This window comes from Podarcis muralis, chromosome W (assembly GCF_964188315.1).
Source record: "Podarcis muralis chromosome W, rPodMur119.hap1.1, whole genome shotgun sequence".
Lineage (NCBI taxonomy): Eukaryota > Metazoa > Chordata > Lepidosauria > Squamata > Lacertidae > Podarcis > Podarcis muralis.
Window position 1 is genome coordinate 6,951,390 of NC_135674.1, and position 22,131 is coordinate 6,973,520.

At 38.1% G+C, this 22,131-nt stretch overlaps 2 pseudogenes across 1 annotated transcript in view; both read right to left on the minus strand.

Moving 5' to 3' along the window:
- Nucleotides 1-534: 534 nt before the first annotated feature.
- Nucleotides 535-22,131, minus strand: part of LOC144326450 (surfeit locus protein 1-like) — a 70,650-nt pseudogene continuing 49,053 nt past the window's right edge. Inside the window, exon 5 of the transcript XR_013391508.1 lies at nucleotides 535-717. The product of XR_013391508.1 is annotated as a surfeit locus protein 1-like (transcript). The remainder of the gene's footprint in view (nucleotides 718-22,131) is intronic.
- On the minus strand, nucleotides 15,556-16,435 carry LOC144326400 (uncharacterized; annotated as a pseudogene).

The following is a 22,131-nucleotide window of genomic DNA, read 5'->3' on the forward strand; positions in this document are numbered from 1 at the left end:
ACATTTCATAAGCTGCCTTGACAAGACAACAGAAATCAATCAGCTCACAGGGGAAGAGTGCAATTGAAATACCCCGCAACTATGAACTTCAGAAGTTTACAATACTTCTTTTTGATAGGGACTTGGTGTCATTATTGTTGCCAAGAAGAAACAAAGCTGTATATGCGACATGATTTATTTACTACTTCATTACATGGAACTTTGCATCATATTGTATCAGCAACATGCTGATTTGCACAAACACTAATACTCTTTAATCCTGATTTCCTTCATGTCATTTCTGATTACATAGCATTAAACAACCCAAGATAAGCACTACAATTTGAAAGGCTTTCACCTTCCCTGTTAAGGCCCCCATCATCCCAATTCCTCCCTTAACCATGCCTACCCAGAAGTGAGTCCTACTGAATTCAGTGGGGCTTACTCCCAGGTCAGTCGGGTAACACTGCAGCTCTAATATATTGCAGCCAACTTTCAGCAGAACACAAGAGTCTTCCTTGCTTCCTTGCTTGGGTCTGCTTGCTCTGGTCACTGAAGTGCTGCAATCAAGTCAGAAGGCCTGTTCCTCTGTATAAAGTAGTGACCTCTGAGACTGGCTGCAGCTCCTGTGAGCATTTTGAGGCCAAGCTTGCACCAAGGAGTTGTAAGTCTTCGAGGTGAACCTTCTGAATGAATTTCTTGTACCACATGTAGGAGGTAGCTGCACACAAACCATACCTGCAAAGAAGGGAGAAAGCTAGTGTTAAGACACAAGGTTAACCTGCGAAGGGCACACAATTTTAGGGTCAGTAATGTATGCAAAGGGTTGCCATATATTGAGTACAAAAAGGACAGCGACCTGGGGAAAGGGGCGTGCGGGGCCACAGTCACAAAGTTCAGGCTGGCGGCAGCCAGGGAATGCAGAGTGCCTGTACGCTTCTCCTGGCTCAGGCTGGCAGCGGCCACTGTGTGCAGAGCAGCCCAAGTCAGGCAAAATACCGTATTTTTCGTTCTATAAGATGCACCTAATTTTTAGAGGAGGAAAACAAGAAAAAATATATTCTGAATCAAATGTTGTTGAAGAGGCTTTGCGCGGCTATCCCTGAAGCCAGAACAGCAAAAGGGATTCCTGTGCAGCAATCCTGCTTGCTGTTCTGGCTTCCGGGATAGCTTCGCAGCCTGCATTCACTCCATAAGACGCACATACATTTCCTCTTTTTCGGAGGGATAAAGTGCATCTTATAGAGGAAAAAATACGGTAAATACTGTCCCCCCAACACTGACATTTCCTTTAAAATTTATAAGTACCCCTGGATGGGCCTGTTGGGCCCCAAAAGAACATGTCTGGGACTTATCAGACATGGCAACCCTACCCAAGGGTCATCCAGTGTAACCCCTGCAATGCATCATTGCTTTTATTTGGCACATTGATTTGGCCATTTAATAACCAATAATTTCCCAAAAATTCAAAAGTGAGAACCAGAGTCATGGAAACTGCAAAATATACATCAGTGCATTTAACTTATTTTGATGGTGGCCTTGATGAGAATCAGGTTATTTATTTATTTATTTATTTATTTAGATTTTCCATCATTAATTTAAAATAGAGAAATAATACATAACAGAAAAGAAACATTAAATCATTACACTGGTCAACAACAAATTTGTTGTCTGCGTTTTTTCAGCTGATTTAGGACGAATCTGATGCACTGAATCCAAAAATCACATTGGTTTTGCTCAATCAGGTCAAGTTTCTGAGTTATGGCCACATGTCGTTTTTTTACATTTTTGTTCACATGTACGCTTGTGTGGAGCATTTTAGAAGAAGTTGGTGCGGGTAAAATGCCATGTCGAATAATTGTTTTGATTGGAAATGATTATTTTAATGACAAGAAGTATTCAGGTCCGATAGTTCTGGGTGATTATGTCGAAAAGGGATCAGTTTGAAGTCATAAAACCTCGAAATCTTCCATAAATTGGTGTGGCAAAGCATAAAGTTGGGGGATCAAAACCCATGGCTCACTCGAGTACACTGAAGGAGAACTATGAAGAGGTGAAGTATGTGCTGGAGAAAATTGGTTATGATCAGCATAAGTGGTTTATTTGTGTTGACCTGAAGATGGTGAACTTTTTGTCTGGCTTCACCAAGTACCCATGTTTTCTGTGCATGTGGGATAGTAGGGACCGTGCTCAGCATTACACGAAGAAGGACTGGCCTGTGCCGGAGGAATTGGTGCCTTGCAGAAAAAGGAACGTCATCAACGACCCTCTGGTGGACAGAGACAGAATACTCTTCCCACCGCTGCTCATCAAGCTCGGCTTAATCAAGCAGTTCACCAAGGCTCTGGACAAGGATGGTGACTGCTTCACTTACTTGTGCCAGGCTTTTCCAGGATTGACCATGGAGAAGTTGAAAGCTGGCATCTTTGACGGTCCTCAGATCCGTCAGCTCATCAGAGATCCAGAGTTCGGAAACTCAATGAACGAAGTGGAACTGGAAGCATGGAAGGCATTTGTTCTGGTAGTGAAGAACTTTATTGGCAACAATAAGGCCAGAAACTACGCAGAACTTGTCAACAACATGCTGACTGCTTCACATATGGACCGGTTTCCTGAGAACCTGGGTTCAATGAGTGATGAGCAGGGGGAAAGATTCCATCAGGTCATGAAAGAGATGGAGACCAGGTATCAGGGTCGCTGGGACGCAGTCATGATGGCTGACTACTGTTGGACTCTGAAGAGAGACCTCCCTGCCGCTGAGCATTCCAGGAGTTCCAAGAAACGGAAGTTCAAGCCCTGAAGTTTGAAAAATGATGAAGCAACATGCAATTTACGTGTTCTTACCTTTATCAATGCCCACCATTCAGTTTACAGTAATCAATGTTTCTATCAGGTAATCAATGTTGTTTTAAAAACATTTTTTTCTCTTAAAAACATATTTAGGATGATATGTGTTGACAAAAATCAGCTGATAATGCCACAAAAATGTAATCGATTTTGTCAAAAGATCTGATTTTTTTCAAATCAACATAGCACAAAAACCTGACCTGATGGAGAGAAACGGATGCCATTTCCTGATTCAGCAGTGCAAAAATACCCTGAATCAGTTGTAGAAATCTAGACAACATTCAAATAGTAAAAAATTGTTGCCCAGTGTTATACATTAAATCATTATACAATACCCAAAAAAGAAAAAGAAAAAGAAAAAACACACAAAATAAAATAAACCCACCCCCCTGTTTAACTTCCCTCCACCGCTACTCGTCTTCTCTAGAATCAATTTTACCCTTATCATTGCATTCTGATTGTTTTTATTTTCTCTCTATACATACGGTGGACGCTCGGGTTGCGAACGTGATCCATGCGGGAGGCACGTTCGCAACCCGCAGCGCTGTGTGTGCGCACACGCAGGTTGCGTTTCGGCACTTCTGTGCATGTGCGATTTAGCGTGAGCGCCGAAACCTGGAAGTAACCCATTCTGGTACTTCTGAGTTTCGGCGCATCCGTAACCTGAAAACCCGTAACCTGAAGTGTCTGTAACCCAAGGTACCACTGTACATATATCATTATAGTTTTGATGCATTTACATTCTTAATCTAAGCATATTAAGCATGTCTTTTTTGGAGCAATATTTTGTCATATAATCATCAAAGCATTGCCATTCGTTTTTTAGTTTTTGATTTGACTGCTGTCGTATGGATACTGTTAATTTAGCCAATTTTAAATATTTAATTTGAGAATCCATTCCTCCTTGGTAGGTAGTTCTTTAGCTTTCCATTTAGATGCTATTACTATCCTGGCTGTGGTGGTTGCATATAAGAAAAATTCTTTTTTTCGATTTCTGATTTTCTTTTCCTAAAGGCCCAGTAGGTAAGCCTCTGGGGTTTTTTTTTGTTGTTAATGGGATTTTAAGCATTTTTTTTAACTCCTCATGTATTTCTCCCCAGAAGTACTTAATTGGGGTGCAACTCCACCACATATGCATTGTTGTACCAGCTTCCTTGTTGCATTTCCAACAGAGGTCGGATTTCAGTTTATAGATTTTTGCTAATTTGACTGGTGTTAAATACCACCTGTAGAACATTTTGATGAAATTTTCTTTTATTGTACTACAGGCGGTAAACCTTATATCTTCCTGCCAAAGTTTCTCCCATTGCTCTAAAAATATTGTGTGGCCGAAGTCTCGCGCCCATTTAATCATTGTCTCTTTCACTTTCTTGTCAATCATGTCGAAATCTAGCAAAAGGTTATACATTTTAGATAGTAATTTTTTGTTTTTTTAAAATAACATTTCATGCATTAATTAATTCTCTTTAGCAAAGCCTTTCTTTGAGTCCAAGTTAAAGACACTTCCAAGTTGTATATATTGCAATTTGTCGGAGACATAATGCCTTATTTCCTCATATGGTCTTATTCTAAGTTTACCTTGATCTTCCATTATCAAATCTCTATAAGTTGCCCATTCCTTATTTATGTTTAGTTTTTTTCATGGCATGGGCTTCTAGAGGTGAGAGCCACCATGGTGTCATTGGCTCCAGTCTCGTTTTGTACTTACTCCAGACTTTAAATAACGCGTTTCTAATTAGGTGGCTATTGAAGTCTTTATGGACCTTATGGATCTTTGATCTTACCTGTTGTTAAAGCCCTCCAGGTCTAATAAATCTGCTTTTTCCAAAGTGATCCATTCTTTCAGCCATACAAGGCATTCTGCTTCATAGTATAATTTTAAATTTGGCAACGTCAGACCTCCCCTCTCTTTTTTGTCTGTCAGGAGTTTGAATTTTATGCAGGCTTTCTTATTTTGCCATATGAATTTTGTCATATCTTTCCTCCACTCCTTGAAACATATTATGGGAATTGTTTGAAAGATGGAGCATTTTGGGAAGGACATTCATTTTAATTATGGAAACTCTTCCTCCTATTGATAATTTTAATCTGCTCCAAGTTTCAAAATCCTTTTTTATTTCTTTCCAAACCTTATAATTATTTTCAAATAAATTGATATTTCTCATGGTTAGTTCTATACCTAAATATTTTGCCTTTTTCACAATTTGCAATTTTGTCTTTTCCTGTAGATCTTTTTGTTCCTGCTCTTGCATGTTTTTCACCATTAACTTTGTAATATTCATCTTAAATCCTGATACACAGCCGAATGCTAGAATTTTCTCTATTGCCTTTGGGACACTTGTTTCTGGTTCTTCAGTCGTTAAAAATAAACAACAACAACAACAACAACAACAACAACAACAACAACAATAATAATAATAATAATTTATTATTTGTACCCCGCCCATCTGGCTGGGTTTCCCCAGCCACTCTGGGCGGCTTCCATAAAAACCAAAAAACACTAAAATATCATACATTAAAAACTTCCCTGAACAGGGCTGCCTTAAGATGTCTTCTGAATGTCAGGTAGTTGTTTATCGTTTTGACATCTGATGGGAGGGCGTTCCACAGGGCGGGCGCCACTACCGAAAAGGCCCTCTGCCTGGTTCCCTGTAGCTTTGCTTCTCGCAATGAGGGAACCGCCAGAAGGCCCTCGGCGCTGGACCTCAGCGTCCGGGCAGAACGATGGGGGTGGAGACGCTCCTTCAGGTATACTGGGCCGAGGCCGTTTAGGGCTTTAAAGGTCAACACCAACACTTTGAATTGTGCTCGGAAACGTACTGGGAGCCAATGTAGGTCTTTCAAGACCGGTGTTATGTGGTCTCGGCGCCCGCCCCCAGTCACCAGTCTAGCTGCCGCATTCTGGATTAGCTGTAGTTTCCGAGTCACCTTCAAAGGTAGCCCCATGTAGAGCGCATTGCAGTAGTCCAAGCGGGAGATAACTAGAGCATGCACCACTCTGGCGAGACAGGTAGGGTCTCAGCCTGCGTACCAGGTGGAGTTGGTAGACAGCTGCCCTGGATACAGAATTGACTTGCGCCTCCATGGACAGCTGTGAGTCCAAAATGACTCCCAGGCTGCGCACCTGGTCCTTCAGGGGCACAGTTACCCTATTCAGGACCAGGGAGTCCTCCACACCAGCCCGCCCCCTGTCCCCCAAAAACAGTACTTCTGTCTTGTCAGGATTCAACTTCAATCCATTAGCCGCCATCCATGATGTAATCAGTAAACACCTTGATTTTAAATATCTTTTCCCCTAGTGTAATCCCTTTTATTTCATCTTATTTCTGAATTTAAACTTCCGAGAGTTATGAATAACAAGGGCGAAAGCGGACAACCCTGCCTGGTGCCCGTCTCAATTTTTATAATATCGCTTTGACACCTCTACAGAATTTTTTCTCCAAGAGCTGATAGTTCTATAGTTTTTTTGCAGAAAGGCCCAAGATAGGTTATCAAAGGCCTTTTCGACGTCTTTTAGCATAAATGCTACTTTTTTGCTAGGTCTTAATTCCAAATATTCAATTAAATTGATAACCACTCCAGTGTTTGTTTTCATATGTCTGTTTGGTAGAAAGCCCAATTGATCATAATTATTAGTATATTTTAGTATTAATTTGAGTCTGCTTGCCAGGATGCCCGCAAATAATTTATATATATATATTTTTTATAAAATATTTATTAAAGGTTTTAAACATTTATAGTCACCAAACACATATAAAACCATCACCATAATACAATAAACAAAGAAAAACACAAAAGAATAAGAAGAATAACACATAATACAAAAAACATACAACAACAAAATCAAGTAGTTCATAACCATATTTTCTTTGCTTTTGGACTTCCTCACATCTCTCGTTCCTGCGTTCCCAGTTTCTAAAGTTTTAAACAGCAAATTATCACCTTGTTTCAAATCTTATTTTGTGATTTTCCAATATTGTGTCTCTAACTTTAAATATTTTTTATCATAAGCTTAAATACTTAATTTAGACATGATATTAATCTGAAGTTTATCTTCTTCTCAAATTTCACTTATAATATCGGTCTTGGTGTTCTTTATATATTGCTTTGACACCTCTACAGAATTTTTTCTCCAAGAGCTGATAGTTCTATAGTTTTTTTGCAGAAAGGCCCAAGATAGGTTATCAAAGGCCTTTTCGACGTCTTTTAGCATAAATGCTACTTTTTTGCTAGGTCTTAATTCCAAATATTCAATTAAATTGATAACCACTCCAGTGTTTGTTTTCATATGTCTGTTTGGTTCCTGCGTTCCCAGTTTCTAAAGTTTTAAACAGCAAATTATCACCTTGTTTCAAATCTTATTTTGTGATTTTCCAATATTGTGTCTCTAACTTTAAATATTTTTTATCATAAGCTTAAATACTTAATTTAGACATGATATTAATCTGAAGTTTATCTTCTTCTCAAATTTCACTTATTCTCATATTCAGCTAGTTTGCTGATGCCCTGTTGTTCTCAATCCTGCATCCTTCTTAACACTCATACAGTTTACAATGTTTTTGTAAATAGTCCTTAAATTTCTTCCAATCCTCTTCCGCAGCTTCTTCTCCCAGGTCGCGGATTCTGCCAGTCATTTCTGCCAGTTCCATATAGTCTATCAGTTGCGTCTGCCATTCTTCCAGCGTGGGCAAATCTTGAGTTTTCCAATGCTTAGCGATAAGTATCCTTGCTGCTGTTGTTGCATACATAAAGAATGTTCGGTCCTTCTTTAGCACCCTCTGGCCAACAATGCCCAAAAGGAAGGCCTCTGGTTTCTTAGGGAAGGTATACTTAAATACCTTTTTCAGCTCATTATATATCATTTCCCAGAAAGCCTTGACCTTAGGACAGGTCCACCAGAGGTGAAAGAACGTTCCTTCAGTTTCTTTACATTTCCAACATTTATTGTCAGGCAAATGATATATTTTTGCAAGCTTGACTGGGGTCATGTACCACCTATATATCATTTTCATAATATTTTCTTTTAAGGCATTACATGCCGTGAACTTCACACCGGTGGTCCATAACCTTTCCCAGTCAGCAAACATGATATTGTACCCAATGTCCTGTGCCCATTTTATCATAGCTGATTTAACCGTTTCATCTTGTGTATTCCATTTTAACAGCAAGTTGTACATTTTTGAGAGTACCTTGGTCTTTGGTTCTAACAGTTCTGTTTCTAACTTCGATTTTTCCACCTGGAATCCTATCTTTTTATCCGAATTAAAAACCTCTTTAATCTGAGCATAATGTAGCCAATCTCGCACTTTATCTTTAAGTTTCTCCATACTCTGCAACCTCCAAGTATCTCCATCCTTTTCTAGTATTTCCCAATATTTCGGCCATTTGGCCTCCATATTGAGTCTTTTCCGGGCCTTAGCTTCCATTGGTGACAGCCACCTTGGGGTCTTATTTTCTAATAAGTCTTTGTATTTCATCCAGACACTAAACACTGCTTTCCTGACAATATGGTTCTTGAAAGCCTTGTGGATTTTAACCTTGTCGTACCACAAATATGCATGCCATCCATAGGCATTGTTAAATCCTTCCAGATCTAAAACATCAGTGTTTTCAAGAAGCAGCCAATCTTTCAACCAGCAGAAAGCTGCTGATTCATAATACAACCTTAAGTCTGGCAGGGCAAACCCCCCTCTTTCTTTAGCATCAGTTAATATTTTAAACTTAATTCTGGGCTTTTTGCCCTGCCAGACAAATTTAGAGATATCTCTCTGCCACTTCCTGAAACAGTCCACTTTGTCCACAATCTGTAAAGTCTGGAACAAAAACAGCATTTTTTGCAATACATTCATCTTTATAGCAGCAATTCGGCCCAACAAGGAAAGTTTCAATCTTGACCAACCTTCTAAATCCCTTTTAATTTCTGACCAGCACTTTTCGTAATTATCCTTAAATAAACTCAGATTCTTGGCTGTTATGTTTACCCCTAGGTATCTCACTTTTTTAACCACATTCAAATCTGTCTCTTTCTGAAACCTTTCTGATTCTGAAGGTGTCAAATTTTTCCCCAATACCTTGGTTTTTTGCTTGTTTAATTTAAATCCCGCCACCCGACCAAACTCATAAATCAGTTCTAAAACTCTTTTCGTACTAGATTCTGGCTCCTGTAATGTCAAAACTAGGTCATCTGCAAAAGCTTTAAGTTTATACTGTTTAGCTCCGACCTGGATTCCTTCAACCAACCGGTCCCCTCTAATCATATTCAAGAGCACCTCCAGGACCGAAATAAATAGCAAGGGGGAGATAGGACAACCTTGTCGTGTTCCTTTTTCAATTTTAAACTCTTCCGTCACCACATTGTTAACTATCAATTTAGCCTTTTGTTCCGAATAAATTGCGTCTATACCATTTTCAAACCCCCGTCCCACTCCCATCCCTTCCAGATTTTTCTTCATAAACTTCCATGAAATGTTGTCAAAGGCCTTCTCCGCATCTATAAAGATTAACACTGCTTTTGTATTAATGTTTGTTTGCAAAAGTTCCAAAATATCAATAATATTCCTTGTGTTAGCAAACAAATGTCTACCTGGGAGAAAGCCTGCCTGATCCTTGTGAATCACTTCATTTAGAACTTTTTAAAATCTACTTGCTAAAATATCTGCAAAGATTTTGTAATCCACATTTAGAAGTGAGATGGGACGGTAGTTCTTAAGTTGTGTCTTTTCGGTTTCTAATTTAGGTATCAATGTGATGAAGGCTTCTTTCCACGATTCCGGTGCTTTCTTCCCCTCCATAATCTCATTGCAAACCTCCATTAATGGATGTATCAAATAGTCTTTCAATGCTTTGTAATATTTGGAGGTAAGCCCATCTGGCCCTGGAGATTTGCCCAATTGCATATTCTGAATGGCACCTTCAATCTCTTGTTGTGTTATTTTATGGTTCAGGATTGTCCTGTTTTTTTGAGACAATTTTGGTAGTCCGTTCCTTCTCAAAAATTGATCTATCTCAATTTCATTTTGCGGCCCTTGAGTGTATAGTTGTTTGAAGTATCTCTGGAAGCACTTTCTAATCTCCACAGGATTCTGGATACTTCTCCCTTCAATCTCTAAATTGGTAACCGTATTTAATTTTTGTCTCTTTTTCAACTGCCATGCTAGCAGTTTTCCACATTTATTTGCTGATTCAAATGATCTTTGTTTCATTAATTTAATCTTCCACTCCACTTCCTGATTTATCAATTTGGAGTATTGTACTTGGTAAAGTTTAATTTCTCTCATAATCTCCTGTGACTTCGGTCTCGATCTTAGCTTCTTCTCACATTCTTTAATTTTCTCCAAAATCTTGTCTTTTTTCTCATTCTGTCCTCTTTTCTTTATGGTGTTTTGTTGTATCAGAAACCCCCTCATAACCGCTTTACTTGCGTCCCAGATTACTCTTTTTTCCACTGTGGTGTTCAAATTTATTTCAAAATAATCCTTCAAAGCTTTTTGGGCCTTTTTGGTAATCTCCTGATCTCTAAACAAATTGTCATTCATCTTCCATCTAAAGGAGCCGGTTGGAGTTAGTCTCATATCCATCTTTACTGCATTATGGTCGGAGCAGGTCTTTGGGCAGATTTCCACTTTTCTTATCTTAGGTGCCAGACCTCTAGTTGTCCATATTTGGTCGATTCTTGTCCATGTCAGTTGGGCTTCAGAAAAGAATGTTCCTTCTCTTCCTAGGGGGTTCTTTGTTCTCCAAATGTCAATCAAGTCCATATTATCAGTCAGTTCAAAGAAAGTTTTAGGTAGTCTGCCATCTTTTGTCACATTTTGGCTGTGTGACTTATCCATGTTTGTTGATACCACCCCATTCATATCCCCCATCATAATGATGTTGTTATAGTCCAGATAGTCCAGCATTATCTCATGCAGCTTCTTGTAAAATTCCGATTTCCCCTCGTTTGGTGCATAAATTCCTAATATCAAAAACTTTTCGCCTTGAGTTTGTATCTCAATTGGTAAAATTCTTCCTTGCTCATCTTTGAATAAAAATTTTGGTGATAGGCTCTCCTTTGCATATATCACCACTCCTCTTTTCTTAACTCGGTCCGAAGAAATAAATTCTTGGCCTAGTCTCTTATTTATTAGCACTTTTCTATGGAGCCTAGTCACATGTGTTTCTTGCAAGCAAATAATGTCCAATTGTTCTTTTTTCAGTACATGAAATATTCTTTTCCTTTTTTCCGGGGAATTACAGCCGTTATATTCCAACTAAGAAGTTGCAGAGACATCCTGGACAAATCTGTTATTCCTTTGGTGGTGGCGTCTCTTTCTCCTTGTCTTCAGATCCCAAAGGTGTAGGTACAGGCAATGGCCCAGGCCCTGGAGATCTTTCAATCCCTTTCTGAAGGTCTTCTCTGTAAGCACTTAAAAATTTTTCTTTGTCCTCGGCTGTTTTGATTTTCACCTTCTTCCCTCTGAATGTGAAAGATATTCCTTGGGGAAATTCCCACCTGAAAGCAATTAAATTACTCCTCAGCAGTCCTGTTAACTCTGTGTAAGTGGATCTAAGGTCCAAAAGTTGTTTCGGGATGTCTTTGTAAATTTCTGCTCTTCTGTCCTGAATTTGGAGTGACTTTTCGTAATGTAGACTTAGTATTTTATCTCTTTCCTCCTTAGATCTCAAAGTAATCAAACAGTCTCTGGGCCTGTCTTTCCTTGCTACTTTTCCAAGTCTAAAGGCAGTCACGATTTTAAAGTCCTTTTCTTCTTCCAATGCCCAAAACTTAGAAAATTCTTTTGTCAGGTACTCAATTAAATTCCCTTGTTCCAGTTCTAAAATTGACCTCAATCTCAGATTATTTTCCCGACTACGTAGTTCTATCATAGAAAGATAGACCTGTTGTTCACCAATCTGCTTGTGCAGTGGTTTTACCTCCTGCTTTAATACTTCAACTTTTTGATTGGCTTCCTCAGCCAATTTACGATTTTCTGTGGTGGCTTCAAATAATTTCCCAATTGATTGTGCATTCAGAGCAACTTGTTCAGTTAGTTTGTTAACACTGGCTGTATTTTGGTCAATCTTAGCCGATTGTTCATCCACTTTTTTATCCAAAACTTCCAATTTTTGAAAGATTTTGTCTAATATTGAATCTGATCCTCCTTCTGCCATACCTTCCAGCAAGGTTTGCTCAGTTCCTTCTTCTTCTGCCCCCAAAACAGCAGGAACAGATGATCTACGCGGCTGTGAAATTAGAGTCAAAGTTGTTTGTTTAGCTTTCGCTTTAGCCGCTCTTGTTTTCCCAGCGCCACTCATTCCAGTTCTGTCTACTAGCCAAGGTCAAATTGTGTATGATCTCATGGGAATCCACAAGCACAGAGAGTAAACAACCAGATAGGAGGGAAGAAAAGAAAAGGCAAAGTCACAAAGTCACATACAGTTGTAAGTCCAAAGTCCTCTAGGGGGAGTTCAAATGTATCTTGAGGGAAGAAGCAAAGTTGTTAAATGAATAGTTTTTAACTCCAATTAATCCAAAGTTTCAAAACTTCTAAAGCAATGTCCAAACAGCCACCAATTTCCAAAGAACCTTCAGCTCTTTTGTAGTTAGCAGAGTTGGTCTTAGAAGTAAAACAATGTCTCTAAAAAGTGCCAGAGACAGTATTCCAATGTAGCAGTTCCAATAACACTCAATTGTAGCAGATCAAAATAACAAAGTCTCCAAGTCTGCAATCTGACAGTTCCATTAATCAGGCAGTCCAACTGCCTGGGTTTCTCAATAAAATTGTAATTCCAAAGGAAGAGGTAGAACACAGTCCATAACAGAAGAAAAAAAAAATTAAATCCTTAATCTCAGTAAAAAACAAGTTCCATTAGATGCACGGATTAGTTACTTTTAGCATCTCTTTAAAGGCTCCAGACATCAAAGTCCTTTGCTTTAGATCTTAAGCAGAAGCGGAAGACGGACTTCCTGGTTGCGTCTCCCGCTTTTAAGGTAAAGGTAAAGGTACCCCTGCCCATATGGGCCAGTCGTGTCCGACTCTGGGGTTGCGTGCTCATCTCGCTTAAGAGGCCGGGAGCCAGCGCTATCCGAAGACACTTCCGGGTCACGTGGCCAGCGTGACGAAGCTGCTCTGGCGAGCCAGCACCAGCGCTGCGCACGGAAACGCCGTTACCTTCCCGCTATAAAGCCGTACCTATTTATCTACTTGCACTTGGGGGTGCTTTCGAACTGCTAGGTGGGCAGGAGCTGGGACCAAACGACGGGAGCTCATCCCACCGCGGGGATTTGAACCGCCGACCATGCGATCGGCAAGTCCTAGGCACTGAGGTTTTACCCAATTTTAAATTAATTTGGTCTCCAATTCCTTCTGTCTTTTTACTCACGGGTTGTTGCTTTTCAAGTCGAATGTTCCCAGGAAAAAAGGTCAGCGCTCACCGACAGCGGCTATGCGGCTTCACTCCACAGAAAGAGCGATCGACTCACAGCACCGCGCCAGCCCTTCCACGTTCCGAGACCCCTTACGGGGTCCCTTCTGCGTTTCGGGGGGCGCTTCTGGTGCCCGCCGAGTCCCACGACCACAGGCTTTCGCTGCCTGTGGGTTTCCGATGTGGGTCTCCGCTTCGCCGTAGCGGACGACCCGTTTCCGTGGAGCTTCCTCTTCACAGCGCGAAGAGGACCGCCATTGCCGTTCGCACCGCCTCCGGAAGTCCGCAAATAATTTATAATCGTTGTTTAATAGCGAGATGAGTCTGTAGTTACTTACTGGCTCTCTAGGTGTTCCTTGCTTATGAATTAAAACAATATTTGCTTCTTGCCATGACATTGGAATTTTACCTTCTTCCAATATTTTATTCCTTAGGTTTTTTAAAGGCAGGACTATGTTATCTTCCAATTTTTTATAGTGGATCAATGTTAGTCCATCTGGACCAGGTGCTTTACCAATTTTCAAACTAGAAATTGCTTGGTGTAATTCCATTACCGTAACTGGGGCATTTAACTGTTCCACTTTCTCTTTGCTTATTTTAGTTATTTCCCTCTTTGAGAGGTAATCTGCAATTTCTTGTTCTGTTTCTGACCCTCTTTTATATAGTTTTCTGAAGTATTTTACAAAACATTTATTGATTTCGTCTTCCGTTTCATAAACCTTCCCTTTGTGCTCTACTTTATTTATCTGACTTTCTTTTTGTTTTGTTTTTTATTTGCCATGTCCTGGTCTATTCCCTGCTTCAAAGAACCTTTGTTTCATCCATTTGATGTTGTTTTCAATCTCATTATTTAGCAATGCTGAAAGTTGTATTTGCAATAATTTTATATTTTGGCTCAATGTTTTATCTTTAGGGGATTTTGCTAGTAATTTTTCTTGATTTTCTATATCCTGCTTTATTTTATTTAATTTAGATTCCCTAATCCTTTTCTGTATTATATTTTGTTGATTATATTGATAGTTATAAGAATTTTTTATTATATTGATAGTTATAAGAATTTTGTTGATTATATTGATAGTTATAAGAATTTTCTATAATTACATCAGATATTGATTTTAGTGTAGTGCCTAAATTTTTTTTAATCTTAATCTTAAACTTTTCTATGAATGGCTAATATCTGTCCTTCTGAGTTGAGAACTGTGTTATACTACTTGTGGCTTGTACGAGTCCGCTGTTTTATTTTATTTGATTTGTTTTGTTGTGTTGTGTTGTGTTTCATGATGGGCGTAAAGCCGAATAAACATTTTGATTGATTGATTTTGTTGAATATAGAATCCTCTTATATAGGCCTTACTTGTGTCCCATATTACTCTGGGATCTGTGTCTTGCACCATGAAATATCAAAGAAGTCTTTTAATGTTTGTTGAGCTTTTTGTAAAATCTTATCATTTATTAGTCTATTATTCATTTTCCACCTTGTGTTTCTTTTTGTGTTTTGCCTCATTTCCATAATAATTGGATTGTGGTCCAATATCATTTTAGGTGAAATTTCTATTTTTTAAATTGAAGGTATGAGATTATGTGAAATCCATATCGCATCAATTCGACTTGCGGATTTGTTAGCATCAGAATAATATGTATACTGTTTGTCATTTGCGTGCTTATCTCTCCATATATCTTTTAGATTTAAATCATTTACCATCTGGCAGGATGTTGTTAGAAGTTTCCCAGTTTTAACTGGGGAATCTTTCTCAGTCCTATCCAAGTTTGACGAAATAACCCCATTTAGGCCTCCCATGATTATCATATTCTCATTATTGTATTGTATCAGTTTCTCCTGTAGTTTCTTAAAATACTTTGATTGTCTCCTATTCGGTGAATACACTCCTCCTACTATTAATAACTTCTCTTTACCTTTAATTAATCAAATTCCTAATGTTCTGCCCTCTTTATCTTTGAAGACTAATTCTGCTTCGTGTTTTGGATTCGTATAAATAACTATGCCTCTTTTTTTTTGAGGGGTCTGATGCTATGAATTCATTTCCCATTCTTTTATTGATTAACACTCTTTTGTGTTTCTGGACAATACGTGTTTCTTGGAGACATATAATGTCCCATGCTTTCTTTTTTTAAAATATGTTCAGTTTTATTCCTTTTAATTTTGTAATTTAGACCAGTGATGTTCCAAGAGATTGTTTTCAAGTTCATCCTATTTTATTAATTTCACAGATAGATTTTTTTATTGTCCAGAATAAAAACAGATTGTGAAAAATAATTGAAATAGTATCAGGTTTATGTTGATTTTAACACTTAGTAGTGTTACTACGTTCTTAGCAGGTTGGCAGTTTTGCCTCCTGCCGCTGTCTCTGGTACTGACTCTCTGTCTTGGGTTCCCTCACCTCCCAAGTCCCTTCTGTATTTCAACTGAAATTTCTCTAGTTCACCTGTGGATCTTATGGTTCACCGTATACCTATAAAGGTGAAAGATAAACCTTCTGGAAATTCCCATTTGAACATGATTCCTTTAGCCTTTAACACATCTGTCAGAATCTTATAACTTTCTTTTTTTCAAATGTCTTTTAGGAATTTCTTTATATATTATTATGTCTTTTCCATCAATTGTTAGTTTCCTTTTTTGTAAGATGTTATCTTTAAGTAATCTTGAGTTGAGGAACACCGTACAATCTCCTGGTCCTCTGAAATTCCTTTGGATATCTGGCTTTATCCTATAAATCTTGTCAATGTCCAAAAACAGCTCTTCCTCCTTCACTCCGAGCCATTCTGCCAGTTATTTTATTAATTTGGTTACAATGTCCTCCCATTGGGTCTCTGGGATCCCTCTAAAATGGAGTATGAGCTCTTTCTGATGCATTTCCAAGATTGCAATCTGATTGAACGTTTTTTCGTGAATCTTTTTAAAATCTGTTAATTTAGCTTGCATTAGATCATGTCCTTTTTTCAATTCTTTATTTTCATTCTGTAGTTTTTTCATAGTTTCTTTCATGAGATCCTCTTGTTTGTTTGTTTTGATTTTTAGGTCATTCACTGATTTTTCAATCTCCAGCTTTTTAATTGTTAGGTCCTTTAATTGGCCTGACAAGTCTAAAATTAACTTAGAGTTCTGTTCAATTTTCGTTCCCATGATATCCAACTTATCATTGATAGACTTATTCATATTTTTATTAGTGTCTTTATATCATCACCTTTGTCTAGTTCTATGAGTATAAAGAAAAGCTGAATCATCTATCATCCTGCCTGTTTAAAATGGAACCATAGAAAAAATAATAGAAGGGCCTGCAGCTCCGACTGCAGTGACACCTAGTGGCGGAGGAGGTAAATGCTTTAAATACTACATCAAAATAACCCAGCCTAGCCACAAAATAACAATGACTGTCTTCTTTTTTTGGTTGAATATATAATAAGAGATTTTGGAACTTTCAATTTAAGGTTTAAGGTAATACATTTGAATCCACTTAATAGGTTGATTGTAATTCTGTAGTGTACTACCCACCAAGCAGAAGGTTTAAGGAAATGCATTTGAAATGATCAACTTAGATTGCTAATGAAATCATATTTGATTATTACTAGATTGTTTAAAGTATTTAAATGAATTGTAGAGAGTCGTTTGATGTCAAGAAGTGTATACAGTTGTCTGTTATGAAGAATTAAGCTGAAAGAGACAAATCTACAGGTATGCTTTACACTCTGAAATAGAATATTATATTGTATAGGTGGGAACTCGAGGGGAAGCCAATTGAACAAGTCTACAAATTTCAATATCTAGGAATTTACTTCCAGTATAATATGGGATGGAAAGCGCATATCGCATACTTACAGAATAAGGGCAAAGCCCTTATCTATGCTCTATTACGCTTTTTCTTTACAGAGGGGGCTATGCATGTTCCATCTGCCTTAAAAGTTTATAGTGCAAAAGTGGTTGCAACTATGGCCTATGCGGTCCCTTTATGGGGCGCTTTTGTAAACCTCATGCCTCTGGTGACATTGCAAAATCTTTTTCTCAGACGCCTTTTGAAACTACCCTCCTGTGTAAGCAACTCGGCTATTCGCTTAGAACTTAAGACCCCCTCCTTAGAGATCCTGATGTGGAGACATGCCTTTAATTACTGGCTGTCCCTTTGGCATAAATTGCCCAATTACCATCTTATTCAGTGCCTTTGGAGAGATGAATTTACCAGCCCATGGGCAACAAAAATCCATTCCAAACTGTTGTCTTATGGAATCTCTCCTTCTGATATACTAAATTTAGATCTAATTACAGCAAAAAAGGTCATCAAACAAAGATTGGAGGAGGTTGATTTGCAACAAAATCTTACTACAGGTGGAGGTACATGTTCCCCGATAAATCAGGGCATTACATTTATGTCCCAGATACCTCGATATCTGTCTACCTTATCAGTTGCGTCGCATAGATTCGCTTTTGTTAGAGCCAGATTTAATGTGTTCCCCTCAAATGTGCTGAGCAACAGATTTTCTAACGGTAAAACCTCTGTTTTATGCGCATGTGACAACAAATCAATAGAATCCCTTTATCATATCTTGTTTAATTGTCCTTTATATATTGTTCCCCGATCAAGGATTCTGAGTTCAATCATTTTGGAAACTGTTGCTAAACCACCTGAATTACATCTAGCCTATCTACTCCAGGACATTGACTCTTATAGAATATTACAGGTTGCCAGATTCCTGAATTCAGTTCTTTCATATAAAAGACTTCTGGAATGCTGCATGACTATTAAAAATCTAGTAAACTCTATCCACCATCTTTATATTCAAGGCCACAATATGGTACATCTAGAGATTGTATGTAACGTGAAGGAGATTATGCGTTGAAATATTTTAGTTGATATTTTAGAATGTAAAATGCTATTTTATTTATTGATTGGTTTTACCTTGTGGGCTTATAGCCGAATAAAGTATTATCTATCTATCTATCTATCTATCTATCTATCTATCTATCTATCTAATATTATATAGTATTTGTACATAGTACTTGTTCAAACTCTCAGAATTATTGAACTCTAATGAAATGAACTACTGAATGAAAATGAACTGAACCCCGAGTTCCAGTCGAGCCACGGACCCGACGCAAGCAGGACTTTCTCGGGAGAGAGAAAGTCCGGGTTCTTGAGAGTAAAAGGGGGTGCTACAGGGCACGGTAGCCCCCCCAACCCCTCTGGAGGGAAACCAGAGGGTCAGGAGCCCAGCGGAGCCATTTGCAGATCGCCAGGTCGTCAGGTAACTCCGTAACAGGAGCGAAGAGAACGGCGGGCGGAGAAAGCAGGCACCGGGGAAGCCATTGTCTCACCTTCGATAACGCAGCCCCAGGCTTGCAGGGCGAGTGATTGATTCTCAAAAACAAAGGATCAAAGCCAGACTGGGACTTTGGAATTACAATCGGAATTACAAAAGGATGGCTTTGGAAAAAGAAGTTGAAAAAAAGAGGTCAGTTTTCATCTGAAATCGGAGAACGACGCAAGAATAAGAGCAGAGCGCGGAGAGGAGGTTGGTAACGCATCAAGCAGCTAGAACTTCTCCCTCGTAAAAAACTTGCTAAAAGTCATATAAACTGTTGCTAAAAGTAACAAAGAGTTGTATAAGAAGGGAATAGTTAAAGGAGGGAGCAGAGGGCAACTATTTTAGGACTTTAAAAGGCCCTCGATACAACGAAGGGTCTGAAAGAAGTAAAAAGAAAGGACACTTCCCGGTACTTTCACTTTTAAAACAACAACTGCGCAACAAAGTATAACTTTTGTGCCTCCATTTTAACGGAAAGACAGAGCTAACCAGCTATAAGTAAAACACAGAAAGCTAATATCAGGCAGCATAATTCATTGTCCCACTATCTTTTACCTCTGCTTTCAAATAAATTTAACTGTTTAAACACAACGGAAAGGATTGTATATGAAAGAAGACTTCACCTTCGCAACTGGTTCCTTTTCTTTTTCCCCCTTTTTTTATGTTTATCCGTGGAATGAAATGAGAAAGAGCTGCCTAACAGGCTGCATGAAGGGCATGATTATTATTTGGAGCTTTGTGAACTGTGACTTGAACTAACAAATACTCCCTGTTATTTTTTTTACTTGTTATCTTTATCTTTATTTTAATAGGGGAACAGTCTGGATTAATAAAAAACTACTTTGTTTTCTTCTTCCTTCGATGAACTTTGTTTAACTGAGCTTAAATTTGACACTCTCAACTACGGATCCCTTAGCAACTCCTGAGTTGCTTTTTGGATAGAACCTTCCGGACATCTCCCTTATCCACTCTTTTTGGATATATTGGGCATTTTTGGACCTATTTATTCCCTTGGATTTTTTATTAATACCTTCAGAAATTCTGACTGGACTACGTCCATTGGATTACAATATATAATCATTGGTTTTCATCGGTTACAGCTAATTTATTTCAATAACTGGACTATAACAATTGGATTTAGCCTAAGTGGTGGAAAGAAGAAGGAAGAAACTCTGGGTTGGATAGGCCTCTTTAAAGCAGAAATTTATAGGTCAATAGGTGTTCCGCCTTATAAGTTGAATTTATATTGGGAAAATTTATTTAGGAAAAAATGGTTTATATAAATTAATTGATATACAAATTTAAGTGTATGAGAATTTAGGAGGAGGATCTATTTATATATTTGTTTTATTCAATGCATCATTAGAGGGAAAATATTTTATTGACTGTATATCTGGATTGAACATTTTATTATTGTGGACTGTAAACTAAGTATTTGTAATTTGACTACAATGTCTCATACACAAAAGAAAGGAGGGGATGGGGGAACACCGGCAGAGAGGAGAGGCTCAAAACAAGAGTCAGATCTTAAAGGGGAAATTATGAAAATGTTTGCAGAGGTTAATTCCAACATCAAGCAGAGCGAAAAGAATATAGAAGCGAAACTGGAACAAATGGATAAGAGAATGGGCCAAATGGACAAAAAAATTAATGTTACAGTTAATGAATTAAAAGGGCAACTGAAGGACGTGAACAAGAGGACACAGAACCTGGAAGAGGGAATGAAGACGACAAGAGTGGAAATGAGGGAGATGAGGAAGGAAGAAGAGAGAATATGGGTGGGGATGTCAGAAATTAACAAAACTCAAGAGGAGGTCTGGGATGCGATTTCCAGGAATGAACTCAGGCAGAGAGAAGTGAATTTAAGATTGAGACTTGTCCCAGAACAGCAAGGAGAATATATTAAAGAGAAACTAATAAAAGAAATTGCACAATGGATGGAGATGGATATAGAAGAAGTGACAAAATCTGTGCAAAGTGCATTTCGACTGAAGACAAGATCAGCCAAGGCAAGAAAGTTTCCAGGAGATTGCCTGATTACTTTTAAGGAGAGGGAGATGAGAAACCAGATTCTCCAAAAGAACAGAGAGAAGAGACTGAATATAGAAGGAAATTATATAATTATTTTTAAAGACATCCCGATCAGGCTTCTTAAACGGAGAGACCCATATAAAACAACAGTACAGATTCTAAAAAAGAATAACATTGAATTTAGATGGGAATACCCAGAAGGGATCTCCTTTGTCTACAAAAGTAAAAGACACAGAATCACGAGCCTGGAAGAATCGGGAAAATTTTTGAGAAAATACAAAGAGCTACGAAGCGAGGATGAAGAAACAAGAGGAGCGGAACTAGGAATGGAGGCTGCAGGAGGAGTGGATCCGGAGGAGTTAGAAAAATAAAAAAGGAAGGAAGGAAGAAGAAGAAGAAGAAGAAGAAGAAGAAGAAGAAAAAGAAGAGGTAAACGAATTATAAAATTTATAACAAAGAACTCAAAATGGCTAAAACGGAGTTGAATTTATGGACTTGGAACATTAATGGGATTAACGATAAAAAAAACAAAACAAAGTTGAACAACATTTAAAAAAGAAAAATTTGGATATCATCTGTCTACAAGAAACACATGTGGCGAGAAGGCATAAAAAAATCTTAATCAACAAAAGACTGGGAAATGAATTTGTATCTTCAGATAGGAGTAAAAAGAGAGGGGTAGTTTTGTACATCAGGAAAAATATTGAAGCTCAACAAATCTTTAAAGATGAAGAAGGCAGAGTTATGGCAGTTCAAATAAAGTGGCAAGGAGAAAAAAAAATAATCGTCGGGATCTACGCACCAAATGGAAACAAGACAGACTTTTACAAAAACCTAGAAGAAAAACTGTTTGAATATATGGATCAGAAAATCATAATAATGGGAGACCTGAATGGAGTGGTGTCAATGGAAATGGACAGATTGAAATCAACTGGAGTGGGTAAAGATGGAAAATTATCTAAGACTTTCTTTTCAATGATAAAGAATTGCAACCTGATTGATATTTGGAGACTGAGACACCCGCTAGAGAAACAATTTACGTTCTATTCTGATCCAAATCAATCTCTGTCAAGAATAGATCAAATTTGGGTCTCAAATGAACTAACCCCAAGAATCTCGAAAGTTGAAATTCAACCAAGAGTGATTTCGGATCATAGTGCAATAAAATTCGAATTAAAGGGTTTCGAAGAAAGAAAGTTCAGATGGAGAATGAACGACTACCTTTTGGATGATCAGAAGATAGTTGAAAATGCTCAAAAATATTTGTCAGAGTACTTTCTGAATAATTGCAATAAGGGCACAAAAATGAACATGGTGTGGGATGCCAGCAAAGCAGTGATGAGAGGTTTCTTTATCCAGCAGAACGCTTTGAAAAATAAGAACAGAGAGAAGAATAAGAAGGAAATATTAAAACAGATAATGGAGAATGAACAAAAATTGATAAAGAAACCAAATAATGAGAAGATAAGACAGAGTATAAAGACCCTACAAACACAATTTGCAATGATGATAAATAAGGAAGTAGAAGGGAATATAAAAAGAATGAGACAA